The sequence below is a fragment of the Ruditapes philippinarum genome, unplaced genomic scaffold, assembly GCF_026571515.1.
Source record: "Ruditapes philippinarum isolate M1 unplaced genomic scaffold, ASM2657151v2 ctg829_1_1_1_1, whole genome shotgun sequence".
Classification (NCBI taxonomy): Eukaryota; Metazoa; Mollusca; class Bivalvia; order Venerida; family Veneridae; genus Ruditapes; species Ruditapes philippinarum.
The window spans coordinates 27166-33888 of NW_026862014.1; the positions used below are offsets into that span (position 1 = coordinate 27166).

General features: G+C 28.4%; 1 protein-coding gene across 1 annotated transcript in view; it reads right to left on the minus strand.

The window, feature by feature from the left end:
• Window positions 1-6171, minus strand: part of LOC132717661 (interferon-induced protein 44-like) — a 31867-nt gene extending 25696 nt beyond the window's left edge. Inside the window, exon 1 of the mRNA XM_060701183.1 lies at window positions 6089-6171. The gene's annotated coding sequence lies outside the window, so the exon portion shown is untranslated. The remainder of the gene's footprint in view (window positions 1-6088) is intronic.
• Window positions 6172-6723: the final 552 nt, after the last annotated feature.

Genomic DNA, 6723 nt, shown 5'->3' on the forward strand with positions numbered 1-6723 from the left:
AAAATATATTATTTGTTCATAATTTCGAAAATATATTTTTTTATTTTACAAAATTCAATGATCGACATGACAATACAATATATTAACTTTGCAGACAGTTTAAAATAAATATCAATTTCATTGCAAAATATCAATTTTCTCTATATATCTACCTAATAAGCATTTTCACTATATATTTAAGTGGTCAGCATTTGCTCGCCTGAATGAAGGTTAAATTTGCTGATCATATAGAAAAAGAAGAGTTTTACGGCTTTTATCAATTTAAATTAATATTAAATTGATCAGCATTTTATTTTTGTACTAAATTTAATCGTTGACATGACTTAGTACAATATATTAACTTTGCAGACAACATAAAAAGAATAATAATTTCACGGCAAAATATCATTTTTCTCTGTACATCTTTCTCGCATGCATGTAAAGAGCGTTAAATTTACCGAACATAAAGAATAAGAAGTTTTACGGCTTTCATCAATTTGAATTAATATTAAATTGATCGGCATTTTATTTTTGTCGTTGACATGACTAAATACAATATATTAACTTTGCAGACAACATAAAATGAATAATAATTTCACGGCAAAATATCATTTTTCTCTGTACATCTTTCTCGCTTGCATGTTAAGAGCGTTAAATTTACCGAACATAAAGAATAAGAAGTTTTACGGCCTTAAATAAAATTGAATTAATATCTAGGTGATCAGCAGTTTTTCACAAATTTAAATGGTCGGAATGATTTAATAAAATATGTTTTCCTGAATGTAAAGGGCGTTAAATTAATTAATTAATGAATTAAACAAAGAAACAATCTTTTTAGAGCTAATTTCCTTCGTAAACTGTATGTAAAATTTACGGCTAATTGATCCACATTTTATTTATGTTTTTGTGTGATATATCCAAAGATGGTCATTTGTGTTTTTCACACCATGCAATTCGATCTCAATCTGATTAAAGGGTAATAAAACTTAATTGATGGAATGTTTTCACAAGATTTTGGGGTGTGAACATACATATGGGGCCAATCAGATATATGTCATTGATTCATTTTGCATTCCAATCAATTTATTAGCCGAATTCATTGGTAATTGAAAATAAGAACTGCATAAGCCTAACCCCGCCCAACTTTACAGCTAAATGATTATGGTACGGTCTCAGAAATTTAAAGTAATCATGCAATGAATGAATGAATGAATGAATGAATGAATGAATGAATGAATGAATGAATGAATGAATGAATGAATGAATGAATGAATGAATGATGAATGAATGAATGAATGAATGAATGAATGAATGAATGAATCCACATTTTATTTATGTTTTTGTGTGATATATCCAAAGATGGTTATTTGTGTTTTTCACACCATGCAATTCGATCTCAATCTGATTAAAGGGTAATAAAACTTAATTGATGGAATGTTTTCACAAGATTTTGGGGTGTGAACATACATATGGGACCAATCAGATATATGTCATTGATTCATTTAGCATTCCAATCAATTTATTAGCCGAATTCATTGGTAATTGAAAATAAGAACTGCATAAACCTATCCCCGCCCAACTTTACAGCTAAATGATTATGGAACGGTCTCAGAAATTTAAAGTAATCATGCAATGAATGAATGAATGAATAGATGAATGAATAGATGAATGAATGAATGAATGAATGAATGAATGAATGAATGAATGAATGAATGAATGAATGAATGAATGAATGAATGAATGAATGAATGAAGGTTAAATTTGCTGACCATATAGAAAAAGAAGAGTTTTACGGCTTCAATTTGAATTAATATTAAATTGATCAGCATTTTATTTTTGCGTTGATATGACATAAAATGAATAATAATTTCACGGCAAAATATCATTTTTCTCTATATATCTTAATAGTCAGCCTTTTCTCGCTTGCATGTAAAGAGCGTTAAACTTGCCGAACATATAGAATAAGAAATTTTACGGCATTAAATAAAATTGAATTAATATCTAGCTGATCAGCAGTTTTTCACAAATTTATGTGGTCGGCATGATTTTATAAAATATGTTTTCCTGAATGTAAAGAGCGTTAAATTAATTAATTAATGAACTAAACAAAGAAACAATCTTTTTAGAGCTAATTCTTAATAAACTGTATGTAAAATTTACGGCCAAATGATCCACATTTTATTTATTTTTTGTGTGATATATCCAAAGATGGTCATTTGTGTTTTCACACCATGCAATTGAATCTCAATCTGATTAAAGGGTAATAAAACTTAAATTGATCGATCTATACTTCTGTTACGTAATATGTTAAGTAATTTATGTCATGTGATAACAATGTTTTCACACGTTTTTGGGGGCCAATCAGATATGTCATTGATTCATTTTGCAATCCAATCAATTTATTAGCCGAATGATGATTCCTTTATTCATTGGTAATTGAAAATAAGTACTGCATAACCCAAACTCAGCCCAATTTTATTGCTTAATGATTATGTTACGGTCAAAGAAATTTTAGGTAATCATTCAATCAAAACCATAATTTTTCATATGTTTATTCATTAAAGTTATTCTTTGCTGATTCTATTTGTAAAATATTTTGTTGATTTAAGTGGTCAGCATTTGCTCGCCTGAATGAAGGTTAAATTTGCTGACCATATAGAAAAAGAAGAGTTTTACGGCTTTCATCAATTTGAATTAATATTAAATTGATCAGCATTTTATTTTTGTCGTTGACATGACTAAATACAATATATTAACTTTGCAGACAACATAAAATGAATAATAATTTCACGGCAAAATATCATTTTTCTCTATATATCTTAATAGTCAGCCTTTTCTCGCTTGCATGTAAAGAGCGTTAAACTTGCCGAACATATAGAATAAGAAGTTTTACGGCCTTAAATAAAATTGAATTAATATCTAGCTGATCAGCAGTTTTTCACAAATTTATGTGGTCGGCATGATTTTATAAAATATGTTTTCCTGAATGTAAAGAGCGTTAAATTAATTAATTAATGAACTAAACAAAGAAACAATCTTTTTAGAGCTAATTCTTAATAAACTGTATGTAAAATTTACGGCTAAATGATCCACATTTTATTTATTTTTTGTGTGACATATCCAAAGATGGTCATTTGTGTTTTTCACACCATGCAGTTCGATCTCAATCTGATTAAAGGGTAATAAAACTTAATTGATGGAATGTTTTCACAAGATTTTGGGGTGTGAACATACATTTGGGGCCAATCAGATATATGTTTGAGGAAGTGTTTTATTGAGTTTGGCAGAATAAATACTTGACCATCTTAAAGAGAAACATTCTTCCTAAATCTTATAAAGTTTGCTATTGTACCAAATATTTAATGGTTATTGAAGAAGTATTTCATTAACTTTGGCATTGGTCTTACATATATACAGTTTATTATTGCAATTAATTATTATTTTTTTTTGTACCAAAAATATTCAATGCCAACTCAATATGTACTTCGTTGAATTTGGCAAAATACATACTTAGTCAATTAAAAGAGAAAAACAGTTCATTAGTCTCATACAATCTGTTACTGTATTCATCACTTTTTTTATATACCAGAAACATTTAAATGCTTACTCAAAAAATGCATTTCACTTATTAATGTTAAGGAAGAAAGAGGACTTATTATTGCCTTTGCACTAACGCTCACCATTTGTATATATGGGATGTGTATTTGATTTGTTCATCATTTCTTGCTATAAACATTTGTACAATGTTTAATGCTAAATAAAATCTATTGTCATTGTCATTGTCATATGTTATTGATTCATTTTTTATTCCAATCATTTTATTAGCCGAATGAGAATTCCTTTATTCATTTGTAATTGAAAATAAGAACTGCATAAGCCAAACCCCGCCCAATTTTACAGCTAAATGATTATGGTACGGTCTAAGAAATTTAAAGTAATCATCCAATGAATGAATGAATGAATGAATGAATGAATGAATGAATGAATGAATGAATGAAAAAATGAGTGAGTGAGTGAGTGAGTGAATGAATGAATGAATGAAAAAATGAATGAATGAAAAAATGAATGAAAAAATGAGTGCACTCACTCACTCACTCACTAACCAACTCACTCACTCACCAACTCACTCACTCACTCACTCACTCACTTCATATATTTTCCGGAATATGATATTCTTTTATATGTAAGATCACCATATTATGACTACATTTTCTAAATTTTATCCAATTTATATCACATAGAAGACATTTCATTAACATACTGACATAAGATAATTTAACAATAGAAATTGAGAAATATATCAATTATTATTTATATATCAATATTTATTATTTGTAATAGTGTCATCATGAAAATACGTCTTATCAAGCATCTCTCGACGTCGCCTAGAATAACACTAATAGCTAGTTGACACCTAATTGACATCTTCAATGTTTTTCCTTCTTTATCTAACTTGTCGGCAGTTTTCGATAACGCTTCTTTATTTAAACTAGTTAGCAGTTTCTTATATAAATTATCATATATATCATCATTCGTCAGCAGTTTAGTATTACATCAAATCGGCCCGTGCAAAAATCGGCTCTAACACGTTTCGGCCCATATTTTGTCTTAATTTAGTCCGGGAAGTACATAAAACTACCTTAAATATTAATATATATTACCTTCCAATTGGATTAATTTCCGTTCCTTTGAAATTGGAATTAATTCCAATAGGATTTATTTCCAATAAAAAGTATTGGAAAAAACTCCAACTGGAATAATGTCCAGTTGGGTTTTATTCCAATCGGATTTTTTTCCAGTTAAATTTAATGGAAAAAAATCCGATCGGATTTTCCGAAAAATGCTTAAATAGACGTTATTTCAACAAGAAAATGCATAAAAATACATATTAAGCATGTGTTTATGTATTTCGACAATTTCATAAAAATTGAAATTCCCGTTGGAATAAATAATAATGTTGGAATAAATTCCAATTGGAATTTAAATAATTCCGCCCGGACAGCATAATTCCGATCGGAATACATGAAATTCCGCCCGGAAATTTTTTTTAAAATACAATTTTTGATAAGAAAAAAATTAAAAATAGCTTTAAATGAAGTCAATTATTAATAATTAACATTAAATTTATCGGATGAAATGATTTTTGAGTGTTTAGGGCAAGTATAAATGGTAGTGAAGTTTGCCACTATCACGGTGGTGCAAAGATTTTCCGGTGGCTGTTTAAATATGGTTTGAAAAATCTTTAAAAGTGATCTCAGGAAACAGTTTTTAGGAAAGGACAGACAGAAGGATTGACAGAAACTTTGAGGGAAAATCTTTTAACATCTCAGGTTTGTACTAGAATATTCCATTTTGACGGGCAAAATTTAAACTTTAGAGGGAAAAGCTCTTGAAATTAAAATGAAAGACGTATGAACATTGTGATATATGATGTGAGTGTCACAAAGATCAACTATCTTAAATTAAAAGAAGATATTATATAAAGTCACAAAGAAGAAAAGTTAAGAAATAAAACAATCAAATAAACTATTTATAGTTTCAAAGGAGAAAAAAACAACAACACAAATTTGTAATTAAACTTAAAGCTCATAATGACAATAATAATAGAAACCCACCCGCAAGACTAAAAAATCTTATCACATATAATGAATGTGTTGCTAATAAATGCATATTTTTAACTTAAAGTACATCCAAAAGAAGGAGAAAGTCCTAAAAATATGGAAGCTAGAAGCATTAACTTTGTCATGTTCTAATGATGTGGTAGTTTGAATTTAATCCTATAAGAAATGAAGAAGTTTGAGTAAGAAATAATGATTTCTAGAAAAAAATCTAAGTTCAAAGGAGTCATAAATCTATATATACAATCACGCAACAATATTGAATCTTTTCATAATTTTTATAGTGATAATAAGAAACATGTATATTACGTTTGAAGTATATAAATTAAGGATTTAAGAAGTGATAAAACAAAACAACATATTTTTCATGAAATTTATAAATTCAAATGTGATAATTTTGATAACTTGTGTGCTAGAATTGTCAACCTTATCATATGTGGTGCGCTTGATGACCAGTTTTAAGTAAATACCTTACGAAATAAAGTACTTACTGTGAAAATGCGTAAAAACGTGAATCAGAAATCTTGACGAGGTCGTTGACGCTTGATGAGTAGGTCAGCTCTCAACATACTCCCTATAGTTAAGATTAAAAATATGTGTACATTTTTCATACTTTCAACTATCCATATTTCAAGTTTAATAAAAAATATTTTAAGTTTTTTTCAGTTATCGCTTATTTTGTTATATTTGTTATATCTTAAGACTATTTGTTGACATGGCAACCAAGTTTCAACATAATATTATGAAGAAAGAAAAAAATGTGTATATTTTCCAGACTACCATCGACATATATTTGAAGCCTCATAGATATATTTTCAGTAATATTTGCGTAATAATAGGATCAAATCTTGTGAACGGATGGACTGTCGGACGGAGGGTTTCAGTCCCCTCCGGTTTAACAAGTAGGAACTAGTGAAAATACATGAAAGAATGCAAACCTGTGCTTGAATGATTTTTAATTGAAACAGTAAGATAATGAATGTACAGCTATCTGTTAAAGAACTGTGAGACATGCCTTTTTTAATAAATTGAAGATTAGTAATATACTCAAAAGTCCACAAACGTCTAAAACGATCATCTTTATAAAAGATACAGTAAAAATAGGGAAACAATACTGTTATCCTCT